Raw genomic sequence first — 14,107 nt, 5'->3', positions numbered from 1 at the left:
TGCTTGTTCCATTTCAAATGTAAGATTCTAAATAAGCCTTGGAAATAAAAAATAATCACTTTCTAATAAGAAAGACAGGATTAACAGAAGACTATTTCTATGGAAATAGGATTTGAAAATCCATCGTATTGCACAGCAAACTTTTCTGTATAAAATCTGCGTTAAGCCTGAGAAATAGTAACAAACCAGTTTAAACTCACACAGCAAAGCCATCATAGACCAGGCCTGTTTCTAAACAATTCCTAAAGCTGGTAGCACCGTGACAATTACGTTCAATTTGAGATAATTTTTGTGCATTTTACCTAATTCGCAAATAAACCCATTTAACAGCAGTGTTGAATTCTGCAGTTTCTCCAGCTAGCGGTTTTGAACGGAAGAGGAATACAGTACTTTGCTGGTGCCACTGGCGATCTCCATCACGGACTGCTCTACCGAGGAAGGACACTGCTACCTGACCACAAAACAACAGAATGAGAAACCTCATTATTTTAACCACGTATAAAATATTCACTGATTCCCCCCCCCCCCCCCCCGTTCTCCCCTTTTCTTCTGCCTGGCGGTCCCTCTCCCCAGTTCCCCTGCACGCCTCGCAGCCGCGGCCCCTCCCGGGCGGTCCCTGTCACACCCGCACTGGGACAACCCCCCGTGCCCCTGGCGACACCCCCGTCCCAGGGGACCCCCGGTGCCGCCGCTGCCCGCTCCCTCCTCCTCCTCCTCGCTGCCTCCTGCCCGCCACCCCCTGCCCTTCCCTCCTCACCCCTCAGCCGGCAGCCGCCCGCCCTCTCCCGCCTTCCCCTTCCCGCTGTCACTCGCGGCTCCGCCCGCCCCCTCGCCCGGCCCCTCCCCGGCGCCCGGCGGAGGAGCCGCCGTTTCCGGAGTACACAGAGTGGGGCTGGCCGCGCGGCGGGGGCTGTCGCGGGCAGGTGAGTGAGCGCCGCCGCCGAGCCCCTGCTCCCGCCGGCCGGCCTTCCTCCGGCCCCGCGGCGCGGGCTGTCCCCGGCCGTTGCCCGCGGGCGCCGGGGGGCCGGCAGCAGCCCCGCAGCCCAGCCGGCGGGGCCCTGGCGGTGCGAGGCACCGGGCTGGCATGGACGGCGTTACCGCCGCTCCTCCCTCCCTCCCTCCCCGGGCGCCGAGGGGGACGGAGCGCGGAGGCGGGCAGCCAGCGCCCTGCGGCCGCTCGGGGGAGCCCCCCGGGCCGCGGCGGGGGGCGCCGGCAGGGGCTGGGAGGAGGCGCCGGCGGCGCCCGCGAGGAGCCCCGGCCGGGGGGAGGGCGGCGGCGGTGCCCCGGGGCGCGGCCCGGGGGTTGTCGCCGCGCTCCCTCGGCGGGGCCGGGCCGGGCCGGCCCTGTGGCGGCGGGGGCAGCCTCGGTACGGCGCGGGCGCGCAGCCCGGGGCGGTGGCGAGGCTGCGGCGGCGAGGCTGCGGCCGCCCCCCTCCCCCCCCCCCCCTTCCCGCCGCCGTGACCCGTGTGCGGGCTGCCCGGGGAGCGCGGCGGGGGCCGGGACTGCGCCTGCGGGAATTCCTGCGCACCTTCCTGCTAAATAGTGACCCGCGGCCGCCCGGGGCGCCAGCCTGCCCCGGCCCGGCAGCGAGACCCCGCCGCGGGGGCCTCGCCTCAGGGCGGCGCGGCGCTGCCCTGGCCCGGCCGGGCGCCGGCAGCTCCCGGCGGTGCGGCGGCCCCGCTGGCCGTGCGGGCCTCTCGGGCGGTGCCGGCGGGACCTGCCCCTCGGGAGGGTTGTAGCATCGGCCTCCCGAAAGCACACCTCGTCGTGGTGCCTGCCGCGGGTTTTCTTCGCGCCCCCCGGCCCGAAGGCCTGCGGGGAGGTGCGTCTCCGTCTTGGCGGCCACCGCAGTGGCCTGCGCTTGTACAGATTTTTCACCTGATGCTAACTGAAAGTGCTGTTTGTTGTTATCTGGCCTTATGTTTAGTACGCTGTATGCATATGGTACCTGCAAGCAGAAGAGGATAACTCCTTTTGGGCTGTAGCTTAAAACTTTGCAAATATACCTTTGCTTCTCCCCGCTTGGGTTTTATCGTTTGCATGGGGTGGAAGTGGTGCAGGTATACATTTGTCAGGTGGATGTTGGCTTAGAAAGTTGAAAGATCTTGTTTGTTTGTTTTACATGAGATTATAAACCTTGTTACAAGTATAAATCGGCCATTGTTATTATCATTACTGGTTTTATAGAGGAACAGATGTCTGGATGTCTTGAAGAGCGGTGTACGTCAGTCGTGCGTAGCCGCAAAAAACTGCTTGGCTTTTCAGAGTCGGTCAGCCTGTGGCTCTGGAGGCACATGCAGCTGGCAAAAGGTTGAGGCTTGGTTCCCAAAATGGCACTGCATCTTGTAACCGCTGGCGTGGCTGTTGGATAATCTCAAATCTAGAGGTTGGGGAAAAGGTCACTGTGGATTTGAAGGCTATTGTTGCTTGATGTTTCTGTTTTCTCAGCCCAGTGCTGTCCTGCAAAAGGGCAGTGGTATTCTTGAGGAACTGTTGTTGTTTTCTGTGGGTGATGCGCGGCTGAGGCTCTCTCGGTACGCTCCCCTTCCCTCACCTCTCCGGGGTATGTGATATGTGTCGTGTAGCTCCCAGCCACATGAAGGTTTTGGTATACAGCTCATGGGATCAGGAGTGTTGGCCGATCTTGGTATATACACAGGTGCTATTTGTGTATCATGGGTATCAACGTGATTTTGCACTTGGCTGGAGTCTTCTACTAGGCAACGTCTCTACAGAAGATAAACTGGACCCTTCTTCTGTAAAAAATTGCTGTTTTTCCAACTTCAAGACTTGCACAAGGTTTTATTCATTTATTTTCTGTTCTGTACTTTCCCTCCTAGAAGGAAGGACTTTCTAAGTATTTAATCTATGGTTGTGAGGAAGGTGTGTTTCAGGTCAACATATGCATTTCTGGTGCTTCATGAAACCTTTGTGGTGTGAGGAACCAGGCTGGGAGCAGCACAGAGCCACTGCTTCCCATGCATCTTGTGGTACTGCTTCCTAGGTCAGTGTAAGGCATTAATCCTTCTGTTGGCGTTTCTCATTCTGAATCAGGAGTTACTCAGGGATGTTAGGAGCCTAGAAATAATGCATACAGGGAATATTTTTCTAGTCGAAAGTCTCTTCTGAAACTCTGAAATTTGATTAACAGGTAAATAATCCTTCATAGAAAGTCATATGAAAGTATCTGCTACAAATGTTTAAAAGACAAGTCTAGGTTTCTTCTGCTTAGATATCAACTTGTATTTGATCACTTGAATATTTTTCCACTTGAATTTTATTTTTCTGTGGGTGTTTTTTCCTGCTCTCTCCAACCTGAGAACTTTCTTCCCCAGTTCTTCCCACTATTTATTACTTTTCAACACCTCTTCTTTTCCAGCATACAAATGATGGCCAGTTTTTCTTTGCAGCAAAACAACTGTATTTTTGCTGTCCTATAAGGTATAAGTAAGCTTCCCTTTATACCCTGAGTTGACTGTAGTTTTAAGTGCTGCCACTTACCTCTCATTACTCAAAACAGGATTGTGTGAAGAGAAATTGTGCTGCTGCTTTTGTTTATATAGTAGTACTGTAATAGGAAAATACTTTTCTTGGTACAATGAATGCTGGTACACCAGAAATCCTGCTAATGATAGTGATTAATGGGTGCCACTCAAAATAACTATCACTGCTGATATGACTAATTATGCCATGTGAAAAGAGCTCCTTTATTCCCAGTAATCTCAAGGTGTTTCTACAGTTTTAGAGAAATGCCTGATCTGTGCAGACAGATAAACGCACAGTGAAATGCAGAACTTGCAGTGAGGTATGGCAGTTCTTTTAAGAGCTTGCTGCTGTGCTGCAAAACCACTTGGGGCTGAAAATGAAGAATGTCTTCTTGTGGTTATTGTAGGTACATAGAATATTATTACTGGAATTGGATGTTAGCCAGAGCAACACCCTACATGTTGCAAACAATGCCAGGGTATTGTTAATAGCTATAGAAGGGGTTTTATATCATACATGAAAGATGACATTTCCAGCAGCATGGGTAACTTCGTCATAGAATGTTGTGCTGGGGCTGGCTCAGAGGGCAACTGGCTCTGCTAGGCTTGACAAAATCTGCATTATAATTGCACCGGTCCTCCTAGAGCTTGGTGATATGTCTGGATTAGTGTTTCTTAACCTTCATTGGCCTTTGCCTGCGGCATGTTACTAATAAATTGTTGTTACCCAATCTTGTGCTCTCCACGCAATATCATATTCCTGGTTCTGTTTAGATTTTGTATGTATTGTTGCTGAAAGCAACGCTGGAAGCTTATATGGGGACTGCAGATCTAAACCGTAGAAGGTGCTGTTTCTTGATATCTGTAAAATCTGAAGTTCTGTCTGACAGGATGAAAAAATATTTTGAAATAAGTAGAATTTGTTAAAGATGAGTTCCAAACTCACTGAGAAGAAGCTAATAGTAGTTGTGTTTTCTTGTGCCTCAGGCTTTGTGTGGGTTTCTTCTCTTCTGCTGTTTCTGTACCTCAAGATAATTTTATGGCAGGAGGGGTTTACATGTTATCCCTTCTGCCCCCAAAGAAACTATTAAAGTGTGTGTGGGGAGTAGGAGGCATTCATTTCACAAATACTGCTTTCCACGTTAATTGCTGATTTGGTCCGATACGATCCCGGTCTTCTAGTGTTCTGTGAATAAACCATTTTGGTCCAGTCCTTGAATTTTTCCAAAACAGTAATTAAAAAAAGAAAAAAATTTTTTTTTTTCTGTGAAACTTCAAAAAGATGACGGTGTTAACGAACTGTGTTTCACTTTGAAGTGCTCTAATGTGACATGACAAATTATTTTGAGAACTGTGGTCTTGAAATATCAATCTTGTCTTACTCTGCTGTAATTAATGAAGATTAGTGTGTTGATTATTTAAGATAAATTTGGGGGGATTGATCTGTGTGGTTCTATTAAGGTCATAAACTTTGCATGAGGCAAACCGACTTCTAGGGACCTGGGCTGGGGCAGCCTTGGAGTACAAGAGAGAGAGGGGTGTGTGTGTGGGAAACAGCAGAATAGAGGGTCTAGAAATGCTGGTTAGGCTTTGAAGAATGAAAGAAAAGGGCTGAAAAGGGGAATGTGAAGTACTCCAGGTGTGGCTGGGGGAATCCTGAGATGTCTGAGTGAAGATCAGCATGGGTGTATCTGAGGTGGGAATAACTGAGGCTCTGTGAGGCTTTCAGGCGCGTTCAAGAGCCTTTATAGCAAGTCAGACGTTTTTCCAGCTGTGGTATTGCATACCATCGGTGGTACATTGGCTTCAGTCTCATGATAACATACAGCAGCTTATCAGGCCAAGCACCTGTTACAACTTTCTATTAAAACAATTCAAGTTTGAAGTGGGATATTCTAGGGCTTTGCTTTGAAGAACTGTTTTCACGAAGGAAATAAATATTCTCCCTTCGAAGGAAAGCCCTCATAGGAGAACATGGTAGCACTAATAGATAGAATTTTTGCTGTATTAGCTAAAAAGCAAACAACAACTTTAAAAAGTTTTTGCTGTAAATTAGCTGTCCGTGTTTTTTAAAATAAATTTTTACCTTGTGTGTTTTTACTGTTAGGGTCACATCAGAGAAAATAATTTTTTAGGAAACATCTTTACAATACCTGCCTAAATTGTGACCAGTTCCTGCTTATGTTTTTGGTAAAATTTTCTCCTTGAAATGACTGGTGCATATTTTGTGTTTTAGGCTAGCTGCATTTTCATTGTCTTGCAACAAAGCTATATTCCTTCTTTGTGGTTTTTCGTTTCTTGCTTTTCTAACAGTTTTCTGCTTTTTAAGTGGTTAGGGTTTTTTGGTCACTGTGACTTGTTTTGTTTTATCTAGTCATGTTTCAGTGGGGTACTTGTCAGATGCTAACGTTTTCTGGTAAGCATTTCTGTACAATAGCATTGCAAAAGGCAGATTATTTTGAAAATTTCAACCCGAAGATCCCTCCACCACCTTGTCAGCCACCCCTTCTCAGGTTTAGATATGCTATTTTTGTTCTTTCCTTGACATTACGTGTGTGTTGGTTAGAAAGTTATAAGGGAACATGTCAACTGGCTGTTTAATAACAGTATTTCAGGTGTGATTCTTGTTTAGTTGTGCACTCAAAGTTGACATTTAAATGGTACAGTCCAATTACAGAAAATTCCTCACGGGCTCTGTGCAGTGTACTCTACAATCTGGGAATGGAACAAAACTCCTCAACTTAAACAGTTTCTGAATGTAAGGGAAAGTTTGTTTCCCTTGATAGAAATAATAATATTTGTTTGTTTCTTGAACTCTTTATTCTAACATGCTGTATTTTGGGAACTTCAAAGCAGTGTATGAAATGTGTTGTAGAGGAGAGGGTAGGAGAAGAATAGGAAGAAAGGACTGTGATGGACCTTTTCTCCACTTTTCCACAGGCATCCCTAGTGTGATTCATTTGTGTGAGAGTTATCTAGCAATGAAAAATACCTTTAATCCTGTCAGTAACCGAGTGTTTTTAGTTTCCCAAGTAGATTACCTCACTGCGATAACTTGGTATGTTTGTGAGTTTCTGGATGGTATTGGGAATTCCTCTGGATTTACTGGGGTAAAATTAGATCCTTTGAAGCATGTCCACATGGTCTGTCTGATACCAGGATATTCAGAGCAATGTTCCTGGGGGGGGTTTTTTGTTTATGAAAGTTGAACTTCCTGCTCTTCTGTACAGATTACAAAACATAGCTGGTTGTGCCTTAGAAGAACAGTTTGAGTCCAAGCACAAGAGCTTCCCCAGGGAAAGACAAAGCACCTGAATGTCTACAGCTCACATTCCAGAAAAATCTGGAGATCTTTTAAGTGTTGCTTCCTAAAAGTCTAAGTACAAGGTAATATTTTAAAAAGTTCCTTAAAAATACTTGAAGCTGGCAATCTCATCCTGAAGAACCTAGACGTTCTTTTTATGTGGCCCAGCATATAACAGAAATGCTGAACACCAGTGAAAGCTGTGGTGACTAGAAAGGACAGACACAGAAACACTCTTCTTGTTGTTGAAAGACTTTTCTTGTGTCTGCATCCTCACAGCTTGAGTAAAAGACTGAGTTATCACAGGGGAGAGATCACTTTGGGTAAATGTAATTCTATGCCAGACTCCAAAAGATTTGAGGAACGTAATCTCTTTCTGTTGAGTGTTTCAAAATTTTTCTCAGAACGCTGTTTGCAAGTCTTGTACCAGATGGTATTATGTAGAAGGAGGAAGAATACAAGGAGGAGGAGGCTACCTAAAAATTTCATTCTTCCAGATCTATATGTTCTTCTACATGCATCTTGCAGGGTAACTTCAATGTAGAATGAGTTCATAATCTCCAAATGCTCAGAAGAAACCACGTTTGTCAAATTAAGGTAAAAATGAATGCAGGTTTTCATCATTTGTTAAAGGCACCTGTGTTTAGTAAAAGATGGAAAGATCCTGAGGATAGGAGATTTTTTTGGTGGGAGGGAAGAATTGCAATATTGCCTGCTGTTGAGTGGTCTGCAGTTCTGTGTCCAAGCAGGAATTGAAGGCCAGGTGGTATAGAATAGTGTTAACAAAAACTGTGCAAATATGTTGTTACAGAGTCTAACTTCATCAGTGCATGTTTCATAGCTCCAGAATAAACTTTATTTAGCCTCTTACCAAAGATATAGTTAGCTATTTGTGTTTTTTTGGCTGAGCAACACAGTTTGCAAATATTTAAATAATAAGGTAATAAGATATACCTTTTTTCCTCCATGAGATGAACATTTGCAAGCAGGTGATGTAATCAAGAACTTTAATATGGTGCTGAAAATTAGGTCTGCTGCTAAATTTGCATGTATCATTTAGAAAAGCTAAAACCTTTCATTTATTAAATAAAAAGCAAAAGAGAATGAAAAAAGTGTAATATTTGGTAGTGACTGGAATTTTGTGTTACTGAGTTAAGTTCTGAGTAGTGCAAATGCAATTATCAATACTGCCAGGTTGCTGCTGCTGCTGTCAGTCGGAAAGCAGAGGTTTGAGTGGATACTTGTACATTCTTCACCTACAGAGAGCAAACTGCGCGTACTTTAACTCATAGTGGAGCACAAATAAACTGTCTTTCTACCAGTGTAGATACACAAGTTACGATATAAGCAAGGCTAAGTTTTTGGTTGTATTATGACTTGCACTTCTGTTTTAGCTGTTTTTGAAGAGAAGTTGCTGAAGTTTATGTATAGAAGAGCAGGGTAGGTTAACTAAAAATTAAATTTCCTAAATTAATGCAAGTGGAAGTGGACTCTTAATTCTGTGGCTTATTTTTCTTAAGAGACTTCCATGCTGATGAAAACTGTATGGGGTGCTGGAAGGAAATGCCAATTATTAGAACAAAACCCTGAAAAGAAGAGCACATATACTGTTATTGGGAATATGCTTGGTTCTGTATTAAAAAGTTGGAAGAGTCCTTACTCAAAGAGCTTCCAGTCTTTCTGTCTGTCTTGTGTGGCTTTCAGGAAGAGAATGAAAACATTTTCTCTCAAGCAATCCTATTAGATCTCATAATAAACTTTGTCTAAACATTGCAATAATTTCCAGGGCAACAGATTGTGATGTTGAATTCAGCACTTTGACCTCATTTCAGGTCCAAAGAGGAGTGAGTATGGTAAAGTTTTAGACAAGTTATTACAAAATAACTGTGGTAATTAGCAAACTTTGTATAACATTTGGCCATGAATTTAATATGGGTTTGTTCACAAGTTCTTAGGAAAGGTATTCTACAGATCCAAGTTATCAACCCTAATTTAAATGTTGTCTTTCATATAATATTTGGTCTTAAAACTGAAATAGTAATTTGGGTCATGGGACAGCATATGGTCTAGTTTGGCAGTCTTTGGTCAAGTGCACTTACTGCTTTATCCGTGTAGAGAAGTGGTACATCTGACCTGCGCTGTTTTGAAATTAATCTGTTGCTTGGTTTTGTGGTTAGAAAAGATCCTGGTCTGGTTAAGTGAAATCTATTGCTCTGCAGATGTTGCTGGACATGAAATCTGTTGAAAACCACTAATGATACATTTTTTGTTTTTATATAGGAATGTTACATTTTTGTGGTGATGGATTGGTATGATAGAGTAAATCTGTAGTTGACACACAAGATTTAGGGAAATGTTTTTTGGGGAAAAGTGCATTTTCTTCCTTTGAAGACATAGCAGGAAAATAGGTTTTCTTTTCTTTTTTCCATTTTAGTTTCTGGAACAGTTGGGTTTTAGGAGGTTTGATTAGGATTGTCTGATACAGTCAGACAAATGAATAGCAGACAATGATTTGCCTCTTACTTATGTTTCTCCTGAACACGTGTTAAAAGATTCTAGCTCTTCTCTCACTCTACCTTCTCTTTCCATGTCATGGTGACCATGAGGGCTGCAGAGGTCCCTTTCAAATCATAGATGCTGTCTTTCGAGCATCAGGAGGTGTTTTTATCACCGAATCTCATAACACTGTTTAAGTTGTTGCTGGTCAGATGGCAGAGAGGTACTACTGCAAAACCTTTCATGGTGTCTGTGATTCTGGATGCTTTTCTGAAGAGTATGCTTCAGTCAGATATGTTGTTGGACAGAATACTGGGTGCGTGAATTGCTGTGGTTTACATATACCAGAGCTCATAGTTGAGTAGCTCCTCTGGCTTTAAAGGTACAATATATTAAGTTTAATTTGTTCTTAAACAGCTGCACAGAGTTTGTTGCTTGTGCAATACATTGATGTGGGGTTTTTGGTGAAATTATTTTTTTCTAAAACTGCTCTTTATGTTCTTCCATATGGAAGGTATTGTGTCCGCTTGAACTGGTGGTAAGCTGTAGGTTGTAGGGCAGGTACGAGTGGCTTACTTGCACTTATACCGGAATGCCTCTCCTTCTGCTTTCTTTTCTTGTTTGTTTTCTTTTCTCTGGTCAAAGGTTTTGGTTTCTTGTTAAATACCTTCATACTGAAGACTATGGTAAGAAACATAGCAAAGCAACTACTCATAGTCATGAACTCAATGAGGTTCATTCACTTATGAATAACAAGCTTAAATCTGACACAAATGAGGATAATATACTTGGATTTTTATAGCACTGGCATGTGGTAAAAACCTAGATGCCACAAGATTTTTTCATTGACGTTTTTTCTTGAGTAGTTATCTTCTAGGAACTTAGTAGTATAGATTGCTTAATGTAACATATAAATTGTTTCTATTAGTAGTGAATAACTACCACTTCTGACCAATAAAAATCCACTTTGTCCAAAATATGGACAAAGAAACGTCTACATAAATGGAGTCTATGTGTTTCAACTTCAGGGGCAAAGAAGTGCCAGCATAATCACCTGAAAGATATGAAAAGCAGTCCGTGGAAGAATTTTCTATTCCAGACAGAGAATAATACGTTAGCTGTAAGAGGAGATAAGACTCCATTTTACAAGTGGCTATACTGTTTAAAATTATTTGCTGATATGCATACAGCAACTCAAAAAGCAGCAGAATGCCTTACTAATAACATTTGAGAGCCCTAAAACATAGTTTAATCTCAATTTTGAATATCATCATATTGATACACTGTGAAGAAAACCATCAGTTTCATTGCCAAGCCCACAATCATGTAATTTTCTTATGCTGCTGAATCCAGTCACTCTCCTTTTCTTTTCTCCCTATGATTAATTTTTTCCTACTTTTACTGCTTTTTTCCTGCTTTACACTTTAATTCTCATTTAAAACTCTCCTGCTTGTATGTATTACACAGTGAGGATCGGAATGTTAGCTGAAAGATGGGGAGAGGAATCTGCCGTGCTGAAAATGCGAAAGATTTCCTGTTGTTCTAAACTCAGTTTGGTATGAGTGTTGGTGTCTGTGCAGCTGAAGCACTGCTTAAACTCTCCTGCTGCACCATAATACGTGAGTGGTAGTTGAGGATTAAAATCCCTTAATGTATCAAATAATACTCTGATTGTGGTTAGTCCTAGTTCTGACTGTAGTACACATTGTTCGTAATAAAATAATAAATGCAGAAAGTGGTATGGTCTGTTCCAGCTGCATAGTGTTACTGGACACTTTGAAGGAAGGTAATTATTTATTTCTAAATTTCTATGGAAATTTTGAGAAAATGACTCACTGAAATTCAAATCCCTTAAAGGAGAACATACATCATGTAATATGCACGTAACAGGTATTGTTAGGTGTATGCAAGAAATATGTGTATTGTATTGTGGTTAAAAGCAAATATATAAATACCTTAGTGTGTAGTAAGGATGCATCTCTAATACTGTGTTTTTTAAGCTTGCTGGAGTGAATCTGAAAGTAGGAAAAAGAAATTGAAAATAGGACCAATGTTGTTGAATTGCTAGCAAGAAAGTAAGATAGATTTTTAGTGTTCAAAAATTGCAGGTAACTACAGACTTGATGTTATAATAGTTCTTTTGAAAAAAAGATGGAAAAAATAAATGTAGCATGCCTGTGTTTATTCATTGCAGTGTTCCCTGAGAGTTTGCTACAGATGTATATTGCAGGCTTATGCAGAATATAGAAGTTGTAATTGCCTAACAGAATAACTCTGGAAATACAGCAAGATCCTTACAGAGCCTTGGAAGGAAGGAATATTAGTAGCAGTAGGAACCCAGTTTTCTAGGTTTTTTAATATATAATGCTTTGGAGAACAGGAATGGAGGAAATCCTTCCTGCAAAAGCGTGTTAGCTGTTTTGTTTGATTGTGCAGTAGCGATTTGCACTTTCTGCTACCACCAGTAATTCAGGAGCAGAGTACACACAAGTTGAATTTTTTGTCAGAGCTTGCCTAATGGGGAAAAATGTGGCAGATGATATATTATCTGTAAATGGAGAACATAGTAAAGAACTATAGTGGAAGTTTGAGCCTTAGATCTTAGGGTCTAGCAGCAGGGTTCTCTCCAAACAGTTAATTGTTCTGTGGGGGTCTATTACTGTGTTGTTTATCTTAAAACAGATGTAAGGTGAGCTTTTTGCCTAAGTAATAATTTCGCTTACCTTCTCCCAAGACATGTGTGGAAGGAGTTGTTTCCATAATACTGATTATGGAGTAGTAGTAGGCATTGAGTTTTGTCCAAAATCAGTCTGGCTGAGCCGTAGCCACTGTGTGATGGTTCTGCTGGGGTTGGAAGAACTTGAAAGTAGTGAATATGTGGGTATGTCTTAGATGAGATCTGTGTTCGAACAGAAGATCCCTGGCTGTGGTTCTTGAGAGGTGTTGATTACAGCAGTGTCTTGCTTCTTGCGGGAAGGTGGGTTTCATAGCAGGCTACAGGCTCCCCTGGCAGGGAAGCTGTATGTGGGCTGAATCAGTTGTGTTGTGGAAGTTTGTGACAGGTACCAGAGAGTCAGAAGGCACGTTGTCTATTTTCACCACTAATTTTATCTTAAATATAATGTTTACTAGATCATGTTAATATTCTTGTAGATCATGTTAATATACTTAATATTTAAAATGGAATTGTTTATTTTAAAAAATTAATTAAATAACTGTATTGTTAAATACCAAACAAAACAATTAATCAGCCGTTATGATGATCAGTGTTCATTTCTTTAAGGTCCAGTACTGACAGCAGTAGTAACAGTATTGCTGTTGGCACTATGATGACTTCACCTGATGATGCTGGTGGGCTGCAGGTGGAAGGCATTATTTTTCAGAAATCCTTCTCAGATTTCCTTTCAGAAATTTAAAAAAAAACCCTACATTTTCAGTAAGCTTAAACGTTTTTTCAAATGCTTACTGAGTAATTTGAATGTTTTATGTAAACTATTGTATGTTAGAAGGGTTGTTTTGACTTGGTAGAATATTTATTGCATGCTTTAGCCAAAATTAAGGCACAAGTTATCATGTATCTCCAGCCTGCATCAGTGATTGTACTCCAGGAGCCATTTCCCAATGAAGTAAGGATTTTAAAATGGTGTCAAGTATGGATTTACTTTGGAACATACTTGGTTTTCATTCTTTATGACTAATGAAGAACATTCTTACATGACTAAAACCACCTATACTGTGTTCCCACAAGTTTATGAAAGATGGGAGTGGAAACAGTTTTGAAGAGTAAAGACCTTCCTAATGTTATCCTCAGTGAGGACTTCAGAATTGCTTCTCTAACTTTCATACTAAAAGCAGAGACTGTAGGAAAACATTTTTAAGATTATATTTACATCAACAAGCAATATTATATTAGTTCTTTAATTATGTATTTTATGGAGACCACAGTAATAAAATGCTTAATGAATTTAATATTTTGAAATAGTTGGGTTGTTGGACAGTGGTGGTGTGAATACTCTTTTTCCATTTGAATAACAGTATCCTTTTGAAAACATACTTGCAAATATTTTCCTAGTGCTATGATAAATTTTTGTGGCTGTCATTCATTGACATGAGAATCTCAGTGAGGTTTTTTGAGATGTTTCTAGTCCTCATTTTGGGGTGGGGTGGAGAAGCCGTAAAACGTTGACCCTTAAGACTCAATGAAGTTACCATTCAAAATAGTTTTTATAACATTTTTTTTGTTATAGATGTTTGTTTATAACATCTTTTTTTATTATAACATCTTTTTTTTTGTTATCTATTTTTGTTTTGAAAGGCAGTCCTGACTTGCAATTATCATTTATGTTGACAATGTAACTTTTTTTTTTAAAGTAGGGAAAGAAAGTATTGTCACTCCCTCAGTAGTCACCTAGGAATGAATCTCATGTCAGGTTACTTCTGATTGCACTGTTCCTGTTACAGTGCTAACTTTTGCTTCAGAGTATAAATTGATCTGATAAGTATGTTGATGAGATGACTCTTGACTTCACAATTTCTTTATTTATTGTTTTCCAGTCCACTTCAAAATCCAGCTCTGCTACCGTAAAAAGTTCTCACATACGTTTTTCTCTACTCTGATTTATGTTCACTTACCTGCTTTTATTCTTAATTGCTAGAGGCTGTTCTCCCACTTGCACTATTCAATTTCTGTGGAACTACTGATAAATTCAAATGATGCCCTGCTGAGAATAGAATGGAAGCTGAAGGAGTGGGAGAGAGAAAGTAGAACAAACTAACGGTATTTACTAGAACTGCCTGTGCAGACCAATGTGAAACAAACCG

The 14,107-nt window shown here is 41.7% G+C and overlaps 1 protein-coding gene across 2 annotated transcripts in view; it reads left to right on the top strand.

The window, feature by feature from the left end:
* Window positions 1-844: 844 nt before the first annotated feature.
* The window catches only part of GARRE1 (granule associated Rac and RHOG effector 1), a 61,121-nt gene continuing 47,858 nt past the window's right edge, over window positions 845-14,107 (top strand). For both annotated transcript variants that reach the window (XM_075510783.1, XM_075510782.1), the window contains exon 1: window positions 845-923. The gene's annotated coding sequence lies outside the window, so the exon portion shown is untranslated. The remainder of the gene's footprint in view (window positions 924-14,107) is intronic.

The sequence above is a fragment of the Mycteria americana genome, chromosome 8, assembly GCF_035582795.1.
Source record: "Mycteria americana isolate JAX WOST 10 ecotype Jacksonville Zoo and Gardens chromosome 8, USCA_MyAme_1.0, whole genome shotgun sequence".
NCBI lineage: Eukaryota > Metazoa > Chordata > Aves > Ciconiiformes > Ciconiidae > Mycteria > Mycteria americana.
The sequence above is the reverse complement of the archived record's forward strand: the minus strand, read 5'-3'. Positions and strand labels throughout refer to the sequence as shown.